The sequence below is a fragment of the Eurosta solidaginis genome, chromosome 2, assembly GCF_040869045.1.
Source record: "Eurosta solidaginis isolate ZX-2024a chromosome 2, ASM4086904v1, whole genome shotgun sequence".
Classification (NCBI taxonomy): Eukaryota; Metazoa; Arthropoda; class Insecta; order Diptera; family Tephritidae; genus Eurosta; species Eurosta solidaginis.
In genome coordinates this window covers 98,885,379-98,910,350 of record NC_090320.1, presented here as the reverse complement: position 1 = coordinate 98,910,350, position 24,972 = coordinate 98,885,379, and the positions used below count along the sequence as shown (strand labels likewise).

Here is a 24,972-nt window from a genome sequence, read left to right as displayed (position 1 = left end):
CGTCGCTTGTAAATTGTTAGTAGTCCGTTCGCGTTCAAGTTAAAAGCCTGACAAGCAATAACTGACTTATCTTGTTTGGTTGATTTTCCGACAGGGTGGATAAATGATGTATATTGGAACGATTTTCCGTCATCCCTTGTCAAATTTGGTTTTGAGACAAACCGGTTTCGGCGTTGTGCCATCATCAGTGTCGATTTTCGTTCTGATCTGTTGTTGTCATTTGTCCTGTATTTATAGTTCGTAGGTATATGAGCAGGTATTGTCAAATTGATGCTTGTGTATATTTAGTTATGTGTATGTGTTGTGTGTTCGTTCAGAACCGAGGGTGGTTTACTAATCGATTTGTGTGGCTGACTGGGGTAGGTAGAAATCTGTGATTTTAGTCGTTTGACCTTCTTTGTCGGTTTTTTGTTTTGGTGTGTTAATTGTTTTGTGTTTATTTGTTGTTGTGCGTTTGTCTGTTGTACCTGTGTGATTAAGTTGTTTCCTGTAAACAAGTTTTAAAGGCTCGAATATTGTGTCAGAAATGGTGTTTATCTGTTCGTTTATTATTCTACCGTCGAATGTTTTCTGTTTGTAGATTTCCATGTTTTCGAGTACGTTAAGACGTCGGCCCTTTTCTTGTATGTGAAGAACCCTAACTGTTTTATTGATGTTTGCTGGGGAACATTCATTCTCGACCATGTGATTCGCGAAGTTAGACTCGGGTATAATGTTTGGATTCCATATTTTTTTGTTGTAATCTCTAATATGTTCTCTGAACCTCGTTCTTATTTGCCGTCCTGTTTGTCCTATGTAACTATGCTGGCATCCGCAGGTAAGCTTGTATACGCCGTGGCTGCTAAACGGATCCTCTGAGTTAATGTTAGTTTTTAGTTTTCGCCCTAGATTGTTCGATGTTTTGAATGCTGTGTTAATGTTGTATTTTTTAAAGAAATTTGCCAATTTATATGTTGCTTTTCCAGTATATGTCATAGTCGTCCAGCTATTATTTTCTTTTTCATTATTTCTTTTTGGTTCTCCATTTGTCCTTCTGAGCTTATCTACTAGTGCTTTTTTATATCCGTTGTTTGCAGCGATATTATATATGACCTCAAGTTCTCTCTTATATGCCTCTCGTGTAAGAGGTGTTCTTTCAAGTCTATGTACCAAGTGCCTTAATGCTGCATTTTTATGATGTTGAGGGTGATTTGAGGTATTGTGTATTATTGTGTCGGTGGCCGTTGACTTTCTATATATGTCATAGTTAAATCTTTTGGCTTCTTTATCAATATTTATCGTGAGGTCTAGATAGTTGATTCCTCCGTCTTTTTCGGTTTCCATTGTAAATTTTATATTGCCGTGCTGTTTGTTGAGGTACTCCAGTACGAGCTCTTCGTTATTAGTAGTTAAAACGCATATTATGTCATCCACGTATCTAGCATAAAATGACACGCCTAATTTGGAATTCAGCTCCTGTATGTACTTTTCTTCCAGATTTTGCATCAACACTTCCATAAGAATTGCTGATGTGGGGCTTCCCATTCCAAGACCGTTTGTTTGTCTATATATTTTATTGTTGAATTTAAAATAGTTTTGACGTAAAGTGGTTCTTAGCGTATTTGTGATTTGCATACTTTTCACTTTGTTTTTTGTGTTGTGAACTATTGTTGAGCTAACTATGTCCAAAGTCTCCGATAGTGGTATAGATGGGTATAGATCTTTTATGTCAAAAGATACCAATTTGCTGTTTCTTGTTAGCTCTACGGTCTCGAGTCTCTCTATTAGTTCTGTTGTGTTAGCTATTGCATATTCGTTCCTTAGCCCCAGAGTGTCTATCAAGATCGTTTTTAAATATTTGGACAGTTTGTAACATGGTGCCGATTTAAAATTAATGATGGGCCTCATTGGCGTGTCCGGCTTGTGGATTTTTGGTAGCGCAACCAGTGGAGGAGCCGAAGGGTTCATTTGGACCAATCTATGTGCCATGTTAGAATCTACTATATTTGTTGCATTTTTTATAGCAACTTTGATTTGTTTTTGGTATTCATCTGTGGGATCCTCTCTCATTCTACGACATTTCATTTCCTCTATGAGATCCTCGGTTTTGGATATATATTGCTCTTTTTCGATTAGCACAGTGGTGTTTCCTTTGTCCGCTTTCGTTGTGACAATATTGTTTTTCCTTAGTTTATGCCGTAGATTCTTTATTGTTTTCTCCTCTGTATTCGGTTTTTGTCGTTCCTGTGCTTTCACCTCCTTTCTTATGATTTCCCTGCACATGTGTCTTGCGTGCTCCTGTTCTTCCTGTGGTATCAATGATATTGCGATCTCCGCATCTACAATCGCTTGCTCCGTTTTTCTTACTGTATTCTGGTCCATGATATTGTGCTTCAGGCCCTTTTCGAGAAGTTGTGCCTCTTCTTTGGTAATGGCCACTGTTGTGAGGTTAACGAACTTGTCATGAAACTGGTGAGTGTTTTGGTTTTGGTTACCCTCTCGTCGTCCTGCCAGCTTGTCCAATTTTCGGTTCAGCGACCTGTATTTTTGTTGTAGTTCCTGATCGACCTCTGTCTTAATGCGGTCGAAGCATTCCATTAATACAGTGGTAGGTAGTTGTTCTGCCAATCTTAAATGGATAGATAATAACTCGGCATTTATCTCATCCTTCTTCGAGTATAAGCTTTCCAACTCATATTTTAAAAAATCCTTTTCCGCTTTTCTAACTGTTTTCCTGCTAGATTTGGTATTTGCCTTTATTGTTATTTTTGCGAATTTCGGAGTAACATTCAATTCCAGGCATTGTTTGTTGAACCAAATGCTCGCCTTTGCTTTATATATTTTCAGTAGGCGTCGCTTGTAAATTGTTAGTAGTCCGTTCGCGTTCAAGTTAAAAGCCTGACAAGCAATAACTGACTTATCTTGTTTGGTTGATTTTCCGACAGGGTGGATAAATGATGTATATTGGAACGATTTTCCGTCATCCCTTGTCAAATTTGGTTTTGAGACAAACCGGTTTCGGCGTTGTGCCATCATCAGTGTCGATTTTCGTTCTGATCTGTTGTTGTCATTTGTCCTGTATTTATAGTTCGTAGGTATATGAGCAGGTATTGTCAAATTGATGCTTGTGTATATTTAGTTATGTGTATGTGTTGTGTGTTCGTTCAGAACCGAGGGTGGTTTACTAATCGATTTGTGTGGCTGACTGGGGTAGGTAGAAATCTGTGATTTTAGTCGTTTGACCTTCTTTGTCGGTTTTTTGTTTTGGTGTGTTAATTGTTTTGTGTTTATTTGTTGTTGTGCGTTTGTCTGTTGTACCTGTGTGATTAAGTTGTTTCCTGTAAACAAGTTTTAAAGGCTCGAATATTGTGTCAGAAATGGTGTTTATCTGTTCGTTTATTATTCTACCGTCGAATGTTTTCTGTTTGTAGATTTCCATGTTTTCGAGTACGTTAAGACGTCGGCCCTTTTCTTGTATGTGAAGAACCCTAACTGTTTTATTGATGTTTGCTGGGGAGCATTCATTCTCGACCATGTGATTCGCGAAGTTAGACTCGGGTATAATGTTTGGATTCCGTATTTTTTTGTTGTAATCTCTAATATGTTCTCTGAACCTCGTTCTTATTTGCCGTCCTGTTTGTCCTATGTAACTATGCTGGCATCCGCAGGTAAGCTTGTATACGCCGTGGCTGCTAAACGGATCCTCTGAGTTAATGTTAGTTCTTAGTTTTCGCCCTAGATTGTTCGATGTTTTGAATGCTGTGTTAATGTTGTATTTTTTAAAGAAATTTGCCAATTTATATGTTGCTTTTCCAGTATATGTCATAGTCGTCCAGCTATTATTTTCTTTTTCATTATTTCTTTTTGGTTCTCCATTTGTCCTTCTGAGCTTATCTACTAGTGCTTTTTTATATCCGTTGTTTGCAGCGATATTATATATGACCTCAAGTTCTCTCTTATATGCCTCTCGTGTAAGGGGTGTTCTTTCAAGTCTATGTACCAAGTGCCTTAATGCTGCATTTTTATGATGTTGAGGGTGATTTGAGGTATTGTGTATTATTGTGTCGGTGGCCGTTGACTTTCTATATATGTCATAGTTAAATCTTTTGGCTTCTTTATCAATATTTATCGTGAGGTCTAGATAGTTGATTCCTCCGTCTTTTTCGGTTTCCATTGTAAATTTTATATTGCCGTGCTGTTTGTTGAGGTACTCCAGTACGAGCTCTTCGTTATTAGTAGTTAAAACGCATATTATGTCATCCACGTATCTAGCATAAAATGACACGCCTAATTTGGAATTCAGCTCCTGTATGTACTTTTCTTCCAGATTTTGCATGAACACTTCCATATTAATAACGAAGAGCTCGTACTGGAGTACCTCAACAAACAGCACGGCAATATAAAATTTACAATGGAAACCGAAAAAGACGGAGGAATCAACTATCTAGACCTCACGATAAATATTGATAAAGAAGCCAAAAGATTTAACTATGACATATATAGAAAGTCAACGGCCACCGACACAATAATACACAATACCTCAAATCACCCTCAACATCATAAAAATGCAGCATTAAGGCACTTGGTACATAGACTTCAAAGAACACCTCTTACACGAGAGGCATATAAGAGAGAACTTGAGGTCATATATAATATCGCTGCAAACAACGGATATAAAAAAGCACTAGTAGATAAGCTCAGAAGGACAAATGGAGAACCAAAAAGAAATAATGAAAAAGAAAATAATAGCTGGACGACTATGACATATACTGGAAAAGCAACATATAAATTGGCAAATTTCTTTAAAAAATACAACATTAACACAGCATTCAAAACATCGAACAATCTAGGGCGAAAACTAAGAACTAACATTAACTCAGAGGATCCGTTTAGCAGCCACGGCGTATACAAGCTTACCTGCGGATGCCAGCATAGTTACATAGGACAAACAGGACGGCAAATAAGAACGAGGTTCAGAGAACATATTAGAGATTACAACAAAAAAATACGGAATCCAAACATTATACCCGAGTCTAACTTCGCGAATCACATGGTCGAGAATGAATGTTCCCCAGCAAACATCAATAAAACAGTTAGGGTTCTTCACATACAAGAAAAGGGCCGACGTCTTAACGTACTCGAAAACATGGAAATCTACAAACAGAAAACATTCGACGGTAGAATAATAAACGAACAGATAAACACCATTTCTGACACAATATTCGAGCCTTTAAAACTTGTTTACAGGAAACAACTTAATCACACAGGTACAACAGACAAACGCACAACAACAAATAAACACAAAACAATTAACACACCAAAACAAAAAACCGACAAAGAAGGTCAAACGACTAAAATCACAGATTTCTACCTACCCCAGTCAGCCACACAAATCGATTAGTAAACCACCCTCGGTTCTGAACGAACACACAACACATACACATAACTAAATATACACAAGCATCAATTTGACAATACCTGCTCATATACCTACGAACTATAAATACAGGACAAATGACAACAACAGATCAGAACGAAAATCGACACTGATGATGGCACAACGCCGAAACCGGTTTGTCTCAAAACCAAATTTGACAAGGGATGACGGAAAATCGTTCCAATATACATCAATAATATTATAGTTTCAGTGAAGGGTTTTCAAATATAAGTCAGTTAATTTATTATTTAAGCCTCTAACGTTTTGATAGTAAATGCTTAAGCAAGATATTAAATTAAGTTTTTTGGATCGGAACTTTGAGGAGGAACTTTTGCTACATTTTGAGTAATCTCAATAGTCTTATGCACAAATTCGCGAACAAAAAGCCCCTGGCGGCCAAAATGCGCTGTCCAAAAGTTTATCAAAATCTTCTGAGTAGACATCAATTCTAAATAAAGAAATGTTCCTTTCGTAATTAAATTAAAATTTTCTTAAAGTCATGCCGTCAGCGTTAATTTTCGAAGTGACATAAGACTTGATATCCTCAACGGAAGTGTCTTTGTCAAAGCGAGATACAAAAATCGATTTTTTGAGCGGGACTACAACCAGCTTCTTAGCTGGTGCTACTGAATAAGAAGTCACAGATTGAGAAGTTACAGTTTCAGAAGTTACAGTTTGAGGCTCTAAGGTTTTTTCCGCGCCTTAGAAGTGGATGGAACCACAGCTTGCGGATTAGGGGAAGCCAAGTCTATGAGCTCCACTTGCGGAAGATTAATGTTCTGAGCAGGATTAAGATTCAAAGCGTTAGGTGAGTCTTCAGAGTGTTTTCGATTATTATCGCGGTTGTCTTTATTTCTATTTAAACAATGCGGTAACTCATCCAAACACTTGAAGGAATTGAACAAGCTATCGTATTGATTGAACTTTTCCGTGATTATGGAAAACTCTTTAGCAATATCAGAAAACGCATTTCGTGTTTGTCTAATTAGTTTAAATAGGTCAACCTCAGTTGATCTGCATTTAATGCATGACCAACGTACTCCCTTCTCCCCATCATTGACAGTGTCAACAACTCTAGCCGTCAGTCCCGCGCACTTTCCATGGGCGAGCCCATCGCAAAGCCAGCAAGAGACAAAACGTTCGGATTCGCTTTTTACCTGACAGTTTTTGAAAATGTAAGTCATTTTTTATAGAAAGGTGAAAAGAAACTAGTATAAGAATATAGAAATGGTAGAGATATGTTTGTAAATAACAAAAACAGTTGAAATAGCACTGAGAATGAGAAAGGTTATATATAAAGCAACTCTGAAAGTTTGGGAGCTTAGCGGTAGCTAGCAGTTTTAGAGTCACTGTCACTTGACACTTAAAAAGCGACGCAAACAGCTGCGAAGACAGTAAATTGCGAGAAAAACAAAAAGTGTGCGCACAAAAACAATTGCAAGGTGAAAAGGTGCCAACCAAATTGCAACAAAACCACAAATGCACAATGACTCGGCAAACACAAAATGAATAATAAGAAATTGATTAAAAACTTTAAAAATTTACAAAATCTTAACTTTTCAAACCAAACCAATTGTATTAAAATGAACTCTAGGTTTTCGCACTTATTTTTGTCACAAATTAGTATTACAATTTAGATATTATAATTTAAAACTCGCAAAATAAACACAGCAAAATAAAATGCAACTTCTTAAGACCAATGATATCAATGCCATTGAACAAACATTTGGGTTTACAGTGGCTTTGTAAAGGAAAATTAGTTAAGTACTAGCGGAGCTATTTCCAAAACCAAAAAGTTTTAAACTCATTTTTAAAAACTATATTATCCAAAGTGACCTGCCTTTTTCAGACTTGGAAGAGAAAAATAAGTAAATTTTTGTCAAAAATGAAAAATATATTAATGGAGTTCAGGATTTTGTGCAAATGGTCTAGTATCATTGCAAATTTTCGTAACATATCTTTTACAGTACACTAACAAAAATGCAACATCAAAAACCGTAGTTTATTTTTTCAATATTGAATAGCAAATCATCAACTGTCAAAACAAAGAAAAAAATTAAAATGAAAGAATCACTAGCTTAAATTTGCTATAGCAACGTTTCCATCGCACAGTGTTTCGTGTAGAACAAGCTAGCTGGAGAAAATTATTTTATGAGATTTTCCGTTTCATATGCAGTCATTTATTACAACTACGTCATTTTTTTCAGCCACATGTTCTTTTTTTTTAATTTTTTCCAAAATTTTACTTCATATGCATACATTTGCTTATTTCATATACTGTAACTCTTGTGAATAAGTGACATAGATCCAAAAAATTTAAAGGACTTAAGAATATTACTTTATTGTACTCAAATTGAATGGACTACAAATCTCAATACTTTAAACAATTCTAAAAATTCGGAAAAAAAATTAAAATTTTTTATGAAAATTCGTTGAATTTTTCAAACATTTTTTAAACATAATTTAGTTTTTGTTAGAGATCGTGACAAATTTTCGTATGGGAAATTAGTTAAAATAAATTTGAGAAAGCGAAAATTGTAAGAATTGTCCAAAAAGGGGTGTCTATTTATTTATGTGAGTGACTGTACATATGTACATACATATTTTTTATTTATTTGAGTATTTATCCTGCCACTACAATTTTTACAAAATTATTTTATAGTACCAGTCAGGAATGTAAAAGTGAATTACAAAAATAATAAAACAATGTAAATAATTAAATTAATTATGTGAAAATTACTTATTACAAAAACTTAAAAGTAAAGTATCATACAAAGTAGAAAAGACAATAGATTTAAATTAAATAAAACCTGATCCAACAAAAAGTTATAGGGTAGGTGATCTTTTATAATTTTGTTATTATTCGCTATCATCACTTTCATTCGATGAGTCACTTGTAGAATAGTCATGAGCATAAGCAACACTACTGTGAAAGCTTGAAACAACTGGGGTATTTATTGACACCTCAACATTATCGCGGGACAGTAAATTTAAGACTTCTGAAGTCAGACTTTAAAATTTTTTCGTAGGTATCTCCCTCAAACTGTTAACTAAAGATGTTATAAGCAACATATTCATAAGATCTCTATTCGTGGCTTCACGCGACTGCTTTTGTGTGTTATCATCCCTGAATCGTCTCAAATCTTTGTTACGGGCTTCCTGTGCTTCCTCAGAAAGTTGACTAATAGGTAAAATTGCTGATTTTATAATATCAGTACTATGCACAAAGATTTTATGAACTGTAACAGGCATGTTAAATCATCCATAGAGATCCATGTAATGTTTTTTAGTCTCGACCGCAAATGTTTCAAATCTTTGGATATTTATATTGTCCCAGATGCTAATGCGCGAAGGAGAGTGTCGAATCTTTTGATGAGCGTTACATCCAATCCCATAATCTCAGCACTAGCCTCAGAATTTTCGAAAAACCTACGAGCAGTGTTGCCGTCATTGGTATTGCCGAAACCTGGTTTTGGTTTATCTACTATCAATCCAAGTACACTTTTAAATTTATTCTGGATTTCGTTGGAACGCAGCTTTACACTCTCTTTATCTGCTTCATTCCTAAGCTGCCATTTTTTACTTCGAGGCGATAACTTATGTGAAGCAAGCATTCAAAACATCTTATCTATGTAAGGAGTGTAGACAAACCATAACCAAGATTATCTCGGTTAGGCGTAAAGTCCCGTAACTCATTATTAATATCTTTTGGAGTGGCACCACAAATATAACACTTTTGTGCGGAAGAAGTTTCAGTCAAAGCATTGCAAACTTTTCCGTCAATCATTGTTAGAAGCATATTGTGATTTACGGAATCTTCGTATTCTTCGAGCATGTACTTTGTTGGCAACAAGGCATTTATCTCCTATACAACTTTGTTCGTTTCAAAAACAATAAAATCTTTTGCTTCTTTAGAAAAAATAAATTTAATTGGACGACAATACATGGTATAAGAAGGTCGAGGATTCTGCCAAATAATGTTACCTTTTTCATCCTGTAATTTAAGAGGAACGAAAGAAAATATAAACAAAAACTCATCAGTGTCAGAACTGCATGTAAACTTTTGCTTATATGTGCTATGGCCAGAGCTTCCATCGCAACCCCACTTGCTGATTAAAGTATACGTCAAGTTTGTAGGTAATAAACTAACAAAAACTTCTTGATTTGCTAAAACTAAACGCTCAACAGTTTTATCTAATACGGACTGGACTTTAATTTCCGCACGTGTTTCACCCACATCAATTTCATTTGGATAGCATTCTGCCTTAGCTTTTCTTAGACTATAAAATGATGGATAAATCTTATGGCCTGCCTTGATGCTCCACTTCCGAATCGTTTTGTACGCATGAGTCGTCGACTTGTTATCTACGTAGTATGCTAAAGCTTCTACATTGCTTAAGCATCTTGTATCTGGCTCACATGTCATCTTTTTGCCGGATATTTGAGTGGTTTCCTGTGATTTTTTTTATAATGTTAGCAACATTTCTGTTGCCGGACATACGCGTTGATACTTCTGCCGCATAAAGTAACCCACTAGGACTTCTAGATTGCAAGCGGTCATCCACTCGACGCCGTTTGGTTTTTTCACTGCAGCTAACAAAGTCCTTCTTTCGTCTTCCGGGCCGGGGTTACCTGAAGAAGTGGTTGGTTTGTCTGATGGCAACTTTGAATCCACCGTTATTGTAAATGTGAAGTCTGGACCTGAAAGCCACTCCGAGCTTTTATTCAAAAATCGCCCCTTATGTCTTCCAGAAGTGTTCCACCTTCGACGAATGTGCCGATATTTGTAAGCTTAAACTTTTTATCGAATACTCGACTGCTTCGATTAAATCTACATAAGTACAACAAATCTAAATAATTCTTTATATCTGGTTTCCCTCGAGTGTTGAACCTAAATGTCGAAAAACTCCGTTCTTGGTACGGTTATAACTAAACTGCTTTGTGTTGTTGATTTTCCGACAGGGTGATTAGTTGATGATTGTTGTGCTGCCATCTTAAGTGTCGTTGATCGTTCTGATTTGTTATCAGTTGTGCAGTATTTATATTACATTCAGGTATTGCCCAAATGAGGTTGTTTTGTGTAGCGTTCCTGTGTGGTTATACCTGCATTAGGATTGCTTTGTATGTACCTGTTTTTATGCCTTGGTGACTGGTGCGGTAGGTTGTGGCAGGTTGAATTCAGTGATCTTCGCCTTTTTGCTTTTGGTGTGCTCTTGTTGACCTTGCGCGTTTATGTTTGTGTGTTTTATGGCTACGTGTTTGTTCCCTGTACCTGGGAATTGGTTTTGCCGTTTGTGGATCAGCTTTAAAGGTTCAAATATCTCGTCGGAGCTGGTACGTACATACATCCTATTTTATATGTAGAGAAAACTAAAAAAACTAAAAAAAAAATTAAAAATAGATGTGAAAAGAATTCACAATGGTTTTTTCTTTCGACTATTAGAGAATACTTGCGACTATAACACGTGTAAAATTTAGCCCGGATGTCCGCGGATGTATGTAACTTTTTTGTGCCTAAAGTTAAAAATATAGAGAAAAAATACCTTTTCTTCTTAATAAGGGATTGTTAAATATATTGAAAACACTCTAATTGCGAAAGATTTACTATTAAAAAATTTTACTTACCTTCGAGCTTAGAATCCATCAAAAAAATTATATAAAAGTGTACACATAAAAGAAATATGAAGCTTAATATTCAACAAGAATTTTGCAAATTAATCAATGCATTTTACGGTCACTCCTGCCGTCTTACTTCAATTACTCAATACATATGAGCAAAAATATCAAAAAAAGGCAAAAATCCTCTTATTTTGTTTGTTTTCTTTCATTTCTCATTACACTTTTCTTGGAATAAGAACTTTGTTTTTGTCCAGCTAGCTTGTTCTACACGAAGCACTGTGCATCGTCAAATACACAAAATTCTGAACTCCCTTATTAAATAAAATTTTCTTAGGAACAAAGCATTTTGGAAAAATATCAAGGTTTTAATAAAAAGTAATTAAAAATTGTTTCGTTGATATCGATATCGAGTTCGGATATTGTCGTTACGTGTATCTCTCTATTATGAATATGATGTATAATATAAAGAAGTCCACCTGAACATAAAACATTGCAGATTGCGTTATAGTTAGTTTGAATAATTTCATTATCGTTATAATCTTTGTGCTCGAATTTAAAGCAGCGGTCATCATTTAGTGAAATATTTATTCGTGCCACTTCACACGTATTATTATACCATTTCGTCTTTACATGCCAACCTAATATAAACGCACGCAAGTCATTTTCTGTCAAAAATGTCTCATGCAGATACAACTTGTATGAGACCAACCCAAATTGAATTTGCTGCGTGAAAACCTAACTCGATTTCCAATTTTTGTTCTGCGTGACATTTAGATTTGACGTTTGCACACATACTTTACATTGTCGCAACGCATGCTTATTTGGGTTAGAGCAAAAAACGCCGGTTGTTTGCGCGCGCTAAAAAACGCAGTGCGGTTTTATTAGGTTGGCATGTTATTCGGCTTTAGTTGTCGCTGAACAGGCAGAGTAGGAACATCGGATGAGACTATTGTTTATTTGCGCATTTGCGAAAGGATATTTTGCAAACAAACGCTCATACGCTGAATGTTTTCATGGTTTAATGTTATCAATTTTTTATACTCAGCTAAGCAGAGCTCACAGAGTATATTAGTTTTGTTCGCATAACGGTACCCTGTAACGGCATAAACTAATCGAGATAGATATAGATTTCTATATATCAAAATGATCTGGGCGAAAAAATAAATTCATTTAGCCATGTCCGTCCGTCCGTCCGTAAACACTAAATTTGAGTAAATTTTGATGTATCTTGATGAAATTTGGTAAGTAAGTTCCTGGGCACTCATCTCAGATCGCTATTTAAAATGAACGAAATCGGACTATAACCACGCCCACTTTTTCGATATCGAAAATTTCGAAAAACCGAAAAAGTGCGATAATTCATTACCAAAGACGGATAGAGCGATAAAGCTTGGTAGGTGGGTTGACCTTATGACGCAGAATAGAAAATTAGCAAGCTTTTGGACAATGGGCGTGGCAACGCCCACTTTTGAAAGAAGGTAGTATAAAAGTTTTGCAAGTTGAAATTTGGCAGTCTTTGGCGATATCATGATGAAATTTTGCAGGAACGTTACTCCAATTATTATATGTGATCTAAATAAGAATTGGCAAAATCGGATGACGAACACACCCACTTCCAAAAATTGAATATCTTTACAGTATATACGTAAATTATGTCAACATTCATCTCCAGTAATGATATGGTGCAGCAAAATATAAAAATAAAAGAAAATTTCAAAATGGGCGTGGCTCCGACGTTTTTCATTTAATTGGTCTAGAATACTTTTAATACCATAAGTCGAACAAAAATTTACCAATCCTTGTGGTAAGGGCATAGCTTCTATGACGGTAATTGTTTTCTGTGAAAATGGGCAAAATCGGTTGAAGCCACACCCAGTTTTTATACACAGTCGACCGTATGTCCTTCCGTTCGGCCGTTAACACGATAACTTGAGCAAAAATCGATATATCTTTACTAAACTTAGTTCACGTACTTATCTGAACTCACTTTATTTTGGGCGAAATCCGACTATGACCACGCACACTTTTTCGATATCGAAAATTTCGAAAAATGAAAAAAAATGCCATAATTCTATACCAAATACGAAAAAAGGGATGAAACATGGTGATTTGATTGGTTTTTTTACGGAAAATATAACTTTAGAAAATACTAAGTAGAAGAAAATGAAAAAGTTCTGCAGGGACAAATCAAAAGCCCTTGGAATCACGGCAGGAATACTGTTCGTGGTATTAAATATATAAATATTAAGTAGAAGAAAATGAAAAAGTTCTTCAGGGCCAAATCAAAAGCCCTTGGAATCATGGCAGGAATACTGTTCGTGGTATTAAATCTATATATATAAAAATGAATTTGTGTGCGTTAGGTCGTTCAAAACTGAAAAACGGCTACACCGATTTGAATAATGTTTTTGCTATTATTTTCGATCTGATTCAGGGATCATTTACGATAAAAAAATTTATTTAAAAAACTTCAATTAAAAAATATTTTAGATATTACTCAAAAACGGATTGACCGATTTCAAAAATGTTTTCTTTCCTTTGTTTCGATCGGACTGACTTTTCATTTACAGCAAAAAAAAAAAAATTGGAAAATCTTCAATTTATTCATGCGGCTTTGGTTGTTTTACGCACCAGTATATGAATCAGAGTGGATGGAAAATATTTTCAGATGTCGCCCTAAATAAATTTCTTTTATAGAACCCTTTCGTATATGCAACATAAATTTAAATTTTTCCAATGCCAACTTTTGAGAATTCCACAAGACTATTGTAATCTATATATAAAAAGGACTATTTGTGCGTCAAATTAATTATTTGAAGTAAAAATTTGTTCTTATATTGATAGATTTTTTGCCGCTTAAAGTTATACCAAAAATATATAATCGAGGAAATAACTTAATCATCCCAAAGTTGTCAAAATTGTAGAAATATTTTTAAAATTCAAGATCCTGTATTTATTTTGGCAAAACTAACAATTTTACGTCCCATAACTCTATTTTTTTAATACTAGCTAAAACTTTGAAGATTTTTTGTATAACTTTGAGCAGATTAAAATCCATCGTTATGAAGATAAATTTTTAACTTATGGTAGCACACCCAACGGATAATGTTGCATCTTTTGTTGTGACATAAAATTTCAAATAGGAAAATATAATTTGAATTAACACGAAAACATAGTAGGCCAATTTAATGATATTGCGGATTGTTGTTTAACACTAAACTGTTTGTTGTTTTTAAAAGGTTTTAAAAATAATTTAGCAGCTATTCTATCTACAATTAAAAAGTATTTCATTCAAATGACAGTAAGTTCAACTTAACGGCTGTAAACCACAAATTATCTTCATCAACAGGCGTGCAAGGTACTGGAAAAGTAAAGTTATTAGTTCCATGCTCGGAAGGTATGAAAAATTTTTTAAAGACTACAAAAGAGTACAATGACAGAACAACGTCTGTCGGGTCAGCTAGTATATAAATAAATTAGCGATACCCGACAGATGATGTTCTGGGTCACCCTGGTCCACATTTTGGCCGATATCTCGAAAACGCTTTCACAAATACAACTGAGGGCCACTCCCTATTAAAACCTTATTTATACCTTTAATTTGATACCCATATCATACAAACACATTATAGAGTCACCCCTGGTCCACCTTTATGGCGATATCTCTAAAAGGCGTCTACCTATAGAAGTAAGGCCCACTCCCTTTTAAAATACTCATTTACACCTTTCATTTGATACCCATATCGTACAAACATATTCTAGAGTCCCCCCTGATCCACCTCTATGGCGATATCTCGAAAAGGGGTCCACCTACAGAGCTAAGGCCCACTCCCTTTTAAAATACCCATTAACACCTTTCATTTGATACCCATATCATACAAACACATTCTAGAGTCATCCCTGCTCCACTCTTATGGCGATATCTCGAAAAGGTGTTCAACTAGGGAGCTAAGGCCAACTCCCTTTTAAAATACTCATTAACACCTTTAATTTGATACCCATATCGTACAAACATATTCTAGAGTCACCCCTGGTCCACCTTGATGGCGATGTCTCGAAAAGGGGTCCACCTACAGAGCTAAGGCCCACTACCTTTTAAAATACTCATTAACACCTTTCATTTGATACCCATATCATACAAACACATTCTAGAGTCATCCCTGGTCCATCTTTATGGCGATATCTCTAAAAGGCGACCACCTATAGAAGTAAGGCCCACTCCCTTTTAAAATACTCACTAACACCTTTCATTTGTTACCCATATCGTACAAACATATTCTAGAGTCACCCCTGGTCCACCTTTATGGCGCTATCTCGAAAACGGGTCCACCCACAGAGCTAAGGCCCACTCCCTTTTAAAATACTCATTAACACCTTTAATTTGATACCCATATCGTACAAACATATTATAGAGTCACCCCTGGTCCACCTTGATGGCGATGTCTCGAAAAGGGGTCCACCTGCAGAGCTATGGCCCACTACCTTTTTAAATACTCATTAACACCTTTCATTTGATACCGATATCATACAAACACATTCTACAGTCATCCCTGGTCCACCTTTATGGCGATATCTCTAAAAGGCGTCCACCTATAGAACTAAGGCCCACTCCCTTTTAAAATACTCACTAACACCTTTCATTTGATACCCATATCGTACAAACATATTCTAGAGTCACCCCTGGTCCACCTTGATGGCGATGTCTCGAAAAGGGGTCCACCTACAGAGCTAAGGCCCACTACCTTTTAAAATACTCATTAACACCTTTCATTTGATACCCATATCATACAAACACTTTCTAGAGTCATCCCTGCTCCACCTATAGAACTAAGGCCCACTCCCCTTTAAAATACTCACTAACACCTTTCATTTGATACCCATATCGTACAAACATATTCTAGAGTCACCCCTGGTCCACCTTGATGGCGATGTCTCGAAAAGGGGTCCACCTACAGAGCTAAGGCCCACTACCTTTTAAAATACTCATTAACACCTTTCATTTGATACCCATATCATACAAACACATTCTAGAGTCATCCCTACTCCACTCTTATGGCGATATCTCGAAAAGGTGTCCAACTAGGGAGCTAAGGCCAACTCCCTTTTAAAATACCCATTACCACCTTTTATTTGATACCCATATCTTACAAACACATTCTAGAGTCACCCCCGGTCCACCTTTATGGCGATATCTCGAAAAGGCGTCCACCTATAGAACTATGGCCCGCTCCCTTTGAAAATACACTTTACTACCTTCCATTTGATACCCATGTCATAAAAACACATTCCAGGGTTACCCTAGGTTCATTTTCCTAAATGGTGATTTTCCCATATTTTGTCTCCAAAGCTCTCAGCTGAGTATATAATGTTCGGTTACACCCGAACTTAGCCTTCGACTTTACTCACACAGCCACAGTTTTGATTTTGGGGAACCCTGATTTAAAGTTATCGTGTTGGAGGGAAAGCATGCAAGTCAATGAAGTTGGATTTTGACGACTTTCGTATCCAGCACAAATCGATTATCTAATTTGTGTATAGGTTTTTTTATTTGCCTATATAAATATGTATATATTCATATTTGAAATGCAGGGCTAAGATAGTGGACGTTTATATAGCACGCCACGGCTCGACGTGAACCCTGAAAGTATGGTTTGAATTTGGTTATGGATTTAGGCACTAAAATCTTAGCCTAACCGATATATATATGCTACGGCCCAACTGACCTATATAATGATAATTAGCATAGGACCGTTTTCTCATTGTCCGGTCAACGCTGACCGTTAGTTTGTTTGGCACGCTCAGAGATTGAGAAAGTGACCCTTGGCCATATACGTATGTAGTATAAAAAAGTTTTATATTTGTACTCGAACTTTTGACGGTGTTTTTTTTTTCTCCAACAAAAGAAAATTTTAATATTTTACTTTGGTTATTTTTGCCCCTCACTAGGGTAGGCACCTTGCCGTTGGTGTGAGGGCTTTGCTGAACTCCATAGCGCCAAAAAAAAAAAAAAAAACAGCGCCCGACTATGAGGCGGAGCTGTTTAGGACTGACATCTACGCCGTTTCGCCTCATTGGAGGGCGGCGCGATGTCGGTGACCAAGAACTGCCAACCCCTAATCCAGGGTGTTATGCGGACCGTGCCTATTGGACGATTTGCAGCCAGAGGATAAATTCAGCTGTATTCGAACGGAGCCTTCCCGATACCGGGCCACCTCGGGAAGTGTTTATGCCCTTACCACAGTAAGGGGCGCTGCTGTGGCGGACGGTTCTTTCCCCGTATATAATACTGGACCGCTGAGCCCGCCTTGTCGGGCAGGCGGTCGTAGGACCAAGATGAACGACTCATTACCTGATTGTAATAAGGACGATGTAGAGAGGAGGACTGAGTTGCAAGCCAAGGACGACAAATACGCATTAAGCGATGCGTCGGACTCGGGGAGCGAGAGTAGTGCTGATTCAATGAACTCCGTGTTAGAGCAGCACACAAATGAAAACGGAGTAGAAGAGTGGAGAAGGGTAAAGAAGAAAAAGAGCTCTCTCGCAGTACCGTGCAGCACTAAGAATTGTACAACGATTGGGAGCAGTGGTCGACCCAACAGAAGTGAAGATCGAGCGCTTGGAATGGGCCGATGAGGCGGCAGAAGTAGGTCGAAGGCAGTTCAAAAGGTTTGCTGCGAGAAACCCTCAGTTCTGCAACCGGTACGAGGAGAAAGAAGCGTAGAATGAAGAGGCAACGTTCGGCGGAAGGCGACAAGCCTGCTTTCAAGAGGCAGAAAGGACCCAGTCCAAGAGCCGCGAGGCAGGGCAGTCGCATATATAAGACAAGTGGGCCCAAAGCTGTAAGACAGATGGGCTCCAATAGCGAGGTAGCAACTACCTCGAAAGCTGCGAGTCAGAGGGAAGTTCCAACTACGGAAGTAGGAGATAAGCCAAAGGGAGATAACGCTAAGACTCCGGCTTTCTCGGGTGTGCTAAAGGGAGCTTACGCTAAGACTCCGGCTTTCTCGGAGGTGCCAAAGGGAGATAACACTAAGACTCCGGCTTTTCCCGAGAAGATGAGTGATGTCGCAAAGCAGTCACTGACTGTGGCGCTGGTGGATCGTAGCAGTCCTTTCGGACAAATGACTTCTGAAAGGTGGAGATCTGTGGAAAGGGATCTTATTAGCTTAATGCTTAAGATGATGCGGGAACAACCAAGTAAGCCCCTTCGGGGGAATGGAATAATGGTGTGAAGATGATAGCGTGCAACAACATCGCGAGATTGCGGTGGCTGGAGGAAGTGGTTCCAAACCTCCAAAAGCAAAGCGCGAACGCGCGGTTTGAGGTGGTGGATAAAGCGCAAATCCGCACGGTACCAAAAGTTAAGGTATGGATACCATGCTTGATGAAGTCGGAGGATACACTGCGACTTCTGCAGAATCAGAATCCAAACATACCGACACAGGATTGGAAGGTACTTACAGTATCTCGGCCTACCGAAGAAGGTCAGTTCTACATCTTCAAAATAAACAAGCAGGTGAAGGATATTTTGTATACACATCTTGGCAAAATGTCTTTTGGCACTGGCAAAATTTACATCCGACTCAGGAAAAGAAGTCCCGAGGATAAAAACCCTAACACGCTAGAGGTGGGCGCAGTCCAAAAGGACCTCACAAGCCTAAGGGAAGAAAGACAGGTGGAGGTCCCCGACGTCACCACGAAGGTGTTAGAAGAGGACCAACCGCCAAATGGTGCTGTGACTCGCACAGAGGAACACTCGGCACAACAGTTACGAGAGGCTGAAGGGTGCCTCGAATACTCTAAACCAAATGGGCAAGGGGAGGACGACGACATCACGACGAAGGTGTTGGAGGGGGACAAAAAGCCCAATGGTGCTGCGAGTCCTACAGATAAACCTCCAACACAGTAAAGTGGCTTCGAGAGAACTCCTCCTAACCCTTGAGGAGGGTTTGTTTGACGTGGCGCTGATCCAAAAGCTGTGGCTCTCATCGGGAGAAAAGGTTCTGGAAAAACGCGCGCGCGGGTTTGGCGTTTACTCCGCGCAAACGGAAGGAAGGGTGCTAGCTGTAGTAATGATAAGGAAACAGCTGCATTCATATATGCTGCCTAATTACACCACTGAGGACCTCGTAGCGGTGGCTGTTGAGCAAAAGAATAAGCAGGCAGTTATCCTGACATCCTGCTACATGGTCCATGCTGCGGAGGTTCCACCGATGGAGTGCAAAAGGCTAGTACAGGAGGAATGGCGCAAAGGGCGGTTGGTCAAAGGCGCAGATGCAAATGCGCACCACAATGCGTGGGGAGGAACAGATATGAGCGAGAAAGGCGAATCTCTATTTTGTTACATCGCGCAAACTAATTTGCAGATATCCAACAGGGGAAATGTCCCTACATACATTTGTCCAACATCCAGCAATGTTCTGGATATTACATTGAGCTCCGTGCGTGATATTTCAAGGTATGATTGGATGGCTCTTGATAGACCATCCTTCTTCGACCATGCGTATATCAGCATCGGCATCCCCCTAAAGAGGGTAGAGAAGGGAGGAACCTTTAGAAACCCTAGGTCCACGAATTGGACTAAACTCCAGAAACATGTAGAAACAAAACTGGGACAATCCAAAGAGGTTGCCAATGTGGAGGAACGGGAGGAGTCGAATGAATTCCTAACAAGGACACTTATGACTGCGTATAACAAAGATTGCCCTCTAAGAAGATTCAGAGGAAAAGAAAAGCAGCTATGGCGGAGCAATGAGCTGAGTCTTCTAAGAAGACAGGTAAAGAAATGTTTAAGCTCGCAAAGACCGCGGAAAGCGAAGCGTGTCGGGACGAGTACAGGGATCTACTGAGGATCTACAAGCGTGAAATTACCAGGGCGAAGAGAGTCTCATGGAAAAGTTTCTGTACGGACATAGAGTGCTCCAGCGAAACAGCACGGTTGAAAAAAGTCCTGGTAAGGGGAAACATAGTCCAGGGACTAATAAAGACACACATTTCCCATCGGGAGACGGTTTAGAAGAGCCAGCAGACATCACTCAAGCTTCGGTCACGGAGCGGGTAGTGCCGGGCTTGGTGACCGATACCAAGATCGAATGGCCATTGAAAACGTTGCTACAAGTTTCAAGTATGGTGGCCGTGGAATGGCTTAAAATAAAATTCGATGGGTGCATAAGGCTGAATCATGTAATGCACTCTTGGAGAACTGCTCGTGTAGCTTTCCTACCAAAGGCGGGGAAGATCGGTCACGTGTATCCAAAAGACTATAGAACCATTAGCTTAACATCATTTCTGCTCAAAACCTTTGAGAGGCTGATAGATGTGTACATAAAGTCCAGCGTTGATGAAAAGCTGCTCTCCACAACACAGCATGCGTACACCAAAGGCAAGTCGATAGACACCGCATTGCGTGGGGTGGTAATAAGCATAGAGAAATCCCTGGAATATGAGGAGTATGCTCTAGGAGTCTTCTTGGACATTTCCACGCTTTCAGTAATGTTTCTAAATGGACGATTATGAATGGTCTTAATTACATTAAAGTACATCCCGCTTTAATCAGATGGATCGGCTGCATGTTAAATTGCAGGAAGATTACATCACAATGGGGATTGAACGAGACCACGAAATCAGTGGACAGGGGCACGCCGCAGGGAGGGGTGCTATCACCTCTGCTGTGGACGCTGGTCATCAACCAACTGCTCAGGCGATTCGATGAGGGACCCGTAAAACTTACGGCTTACGCAGATGACGTTGCAATTGCCATAAGTGGAAAGTGCCTTCCAACGATTAGTTCTTTGATGGATCGGGCGCTTCGGGATATTCATACCTGGACATCTAATGTCGGGTTGAAAGTCAATGCGGAGATGACGGATATGGTCTTGTTTACAAAGAGGTACAAGGTCCCAAATTGGACCAGACCTAAGTTAAGAGGGGTGACCTTTCAGGAGAAACCTTGCACAAAATATCTAGGAATCATCCCAGACAGTAAGCTGTCATGGAAGCTCAACGTGGAGGAGAGGGTCAAGAAGGCCTCAACGGCACTCTATGCATTAAAAAGAATACTGGGGTGTACGTGGGGCTTATCGCCCTCTCTTTCTCATAGGGTTTTTACAGCGATTGTAAGCCCTATTCTATACTATGGAGTTCTTGTTCGGTGGAAAGCCACACAAAACACAACATACCTCAAAAAATTAGAGGGGGTATGCAGACTATCGATGCTTAGCATTACGGAAGCCCTGAAAACAATCCCGACGGCTGCACTGTATGCCATTCTGCACATCCCACCTGTAGACCTGGTAGCAAAGAACAAAGCGTTAACGACCGCAACCAGGCTCGGTGCTTCGGGGCAGCTTGAGCGCCGACCATATGGCCATAGTAGTAAAGCGTCATCAATCACAAGGCGAACAGACTACATGATTCCCTATCTGCGCTTCGAGGGAGATCTTAAGGTCACAATAGAGGTGAACGGTTGGCGCAAATGGCGGACGAGGCGATAAATGTGTACACCGATGGTTCCAAAGTAGTGGAAGGAGTAGGGTCTGCGCTATACTGCGCTGATCCGGAAATAAGCAGATCCTACAGGCTGCCGGATTACTGTAGCGTTTTCCAAGCACAAATATTAGCCGTAACCAAAGCAGTAGAAACCCTGGAAGAGAATAGCTTAAGCTGCAACCGTGTTAACTTTTATATTGACAGTCAAGCAGCAATTAAGGCAATAACCTCGCACAGCTCAGCATCTAAATGCGTGTTAGAGTGTAAGCAGTCTCTGGAGAGAATCGGGACAGGGAGAAGCATACATCTATATTGGGTCCCAAGGCATATGGGAATAGATCGGAATGAAAAAGCGGACGAACTAGCTAAAAAGGGCGCATCGCTTGAAGCTTGCTCCATAGATGTCCCAATTAGATTGGGCGAGAGGTGCACATGATCGACCAAGCGGGAAAGGCGTGGGTTCAAGCGCCGGGCTGCAAATTGTCGAAGATTATGTGTAGGTCTTACAACCTTAGACTAACACAGTTGCTCCTATCATTAAAAAGAGAGGACTGTAGACTCATGACGGGTATTCTGACTGGACACTGCCTTCTGGCGTCACATGCCTTTAATTTAGGCTTGGTCAGTGATAGCAGATGTAGGAAGTGCGGGTTGGAGGAGGAAACGATCGAACACGTTCTGTGCTCGTGCCCTGGGCTTGCCAGGCTAAGACTCCAGCTATTAGGAGTGATACAGCTGTCAGATCTAGGAGCAGCAAGTGGCTTAAGTCCTAGGAAGCTTCTAGTATTTGCCAAGAGGACGGAGTTATTTTATAACATAGGTCCTGGTTTTTGATAGGGTTTTTCAGTTTGGTCGTTAAGACAAACTTCTGGTAACACTACGGACTCAATCACTCTATGTGAGGTCCCATGGACCGGCCAGTTCAACCTAACCTAACCTTAGTTATTTTTTGAGTACCTTTTCTTTCGAGATCGATTTTGAAATTCTATTCTTGCACCAACAAAAAAAAAAAAAAAACCTTCCCGATCAGAAGAGAGAACGGTTATACCTCGTAACTGTCTTTATCATAGTTTATACAGTTTTTTGTAACAGCTAGTATAAAGTTCCAAGTGCGTATGGCGTCGGGAGGATGTCACAAAGTTGAAGTTTGCAGTTACCAATTATTTAAACGGAATTATTAGTTTCTCGCATGAAGAAGAGGGTGATTTTGGAAGCAATTCGCCCCTCTGCAGCAATGCAGATGCGTGCATACGTCCTACCTCATTGATTTTTCGTCAACAACTAAACCACTACAAATAAGATGACTTTAGGTTTACTCACACAGCCACAGTTTTGATTTTGGGGACCCCTGATTAAAATTATCGTGTTGGTGGGAAAGTATGCAAGTCAATGAAGTTGGATTTTGACGACTTTCGTATTCCAGCACAAATCGATTATCTAATTTTTGTATAGGTTTTTTATTTGCCTATATAAATATGTATATATTCATATTTGAAATGCAGGGCTAAGAAAGTGGACGTTCAGATAGCACGCCACGGCTCGACGTGAACCCTGAAAGTATGGTTTGAATTTGATTATGGATTGAGGCACTAAAATCTTAGCGTAACAGATATATATATGCTACGGCCCAACTGACCTATATAATGATAATAAACATAGGGTCATTTTCTCATTGTCCGGTAAACGCTGACCGTTAGTTTATTTGGCACGCTCAGAGATTGAGAAAGTGGCCTTTGGTTATATATGTATGTAGTATAAAAAAGTTTTATATTTAGACTGAGACTTTTAACGGTGTATTCTTTTCTTCTCAAACAAAAGCAAATTTTAATATTTTACTTTGGCTATTTTTTGAGCTCCTTTTGTTTCGAGATCGATTTTTATATTTTATTGTTGCACCCACAAAGAAAAAAACAAACTGGCCGACCAGAAGAGAGAACGGTTATACCTGTTGTTGTTGTAGCAGTGCTTCGCTCCATCCAATAAGAGCGACCAATCACAAATTGTCATCAATGTCCTCTAACGGAAGTCCAAGGAAACTTGCAGTTTCAACAGGGGAGGACCATAATGAGAGGGATGTTAGAGGCGTTGGTTCCATATTACAATTAAAGAGATGGTTGGTGTCAGGTGGGGACACATTGCAAGCGGCGCATACATTTTGTATGTCGGGGTTGATTCTGGATAAATAAATAAATAAATGTAAGGCGCGATAACCTCCGAAGAGATCTAAGGCCGAGCTTCTCTTCCAATTTGCGTCGTACTCCTCTTGCTTTTCCCTACAAATTGCCCGGACGGGACCTACACGTTGTATGCCTACTCCGAACGGCATCTGCAAGGCAGATGAGTTTTCACAGAGAGCTTTTCGTGGCAGAAATACACCCGGAGCGCTTGCCAAACACTGCCTAGGGGCGACCCCGCTTAGAAAATTTTTCTTCTAATTTAAAAACCTTATTTCTAAAATTTTAAGGTTGCTTTGCCCGGGGTGTGAACCCAGGGCACACGGTGTGGTAGGCGGAGCACGCTACCATCACACCACGGTGGCCGCCATTCTGGATAGGTAAGAGTTTAACCTGTTACAGTATCCAGATCGAAGTTGAGCTAGAGTGACTCGCATTTCCCTGGGAAGTATGCTTTCCTCTTCCGCAAGTTTTGGGTACTGTTCTTTGAGTAATAGATTCCATGGCCAATTCCTGGCATAAAGGTCCGACGCCTGTTTGCGGAGTTTGCTGAGGACCTGCTTGTACTTTTTGGCTTCATACAGCTGAGTTCTCAGGGGCCGTATTTCCATATAATGCTTACGGAGATGACTCCTTAAGCTCCTGGACGGTGTTGGCTCATCAATCAGATGTCTGTTGGGATGCCCAGGTTTCTGGGTATTCAACAGGAACTGTTTGGTTATCATCTCATTTCTCTCCCTGATGGGGAGTATTCTCGCGTCATTATGTAGATGGTGTTCTGGCGACATAAGAAGACAACCCGTGGCGGTTCTGAGGGCAGTATTTTGGTAGGCCTGTAGCTTCTTCCAGTGAGCGGTTTTTAGGCTTGGCGACCATATCGGGGACGCGTAGCATGCAATCGGTAATGAGCGTTTCTTTATCTTTTCCCCAAGTACTGCCAGTAAGAGATTTGAGGATTTTATTACGGCTCTGGATTTTCGGTACAATTGCGGCTGCATGCTCACCAAAACGTAGATCCTGATCAAACGACACACCCAAGATTTTGGGGTGTAGGACAGTCGGTAGCGTAGTTCCATCGACGTGGATGTTCAAAATGGTCGACATTTGGGACGTCCATGTTGTAAATAAGGTCGAGGAAGATTTATTCGGTGATAATGCCAGGTCTCGCGAGGCGAAAAAACTGCAGAAATCAGGGAGGTAGCAGTTTATTCTATTGCATAGCTCATCGATCTGTGGACCTGGGCCTGAGGCCATTATTGTGCAGTCATCGGCGTA

At 39.4% G+C, this 24,972-nt stretch overlaps 1 protein-coding gene across 9 annotated transcripts in view; it reads right to left on the bottom strand.

The window, feature by feature from the left end:
* LOC137240104 (uncharacterized) overlaps window positions 1-24,972 on the bottom strand; it is a 1,657,600-nt gene that overhangs the window by 412,542 nt on the left and 1,220,086 nt on the right. The gene's annotated exons all lie outside the window — the stretch shown is intronic.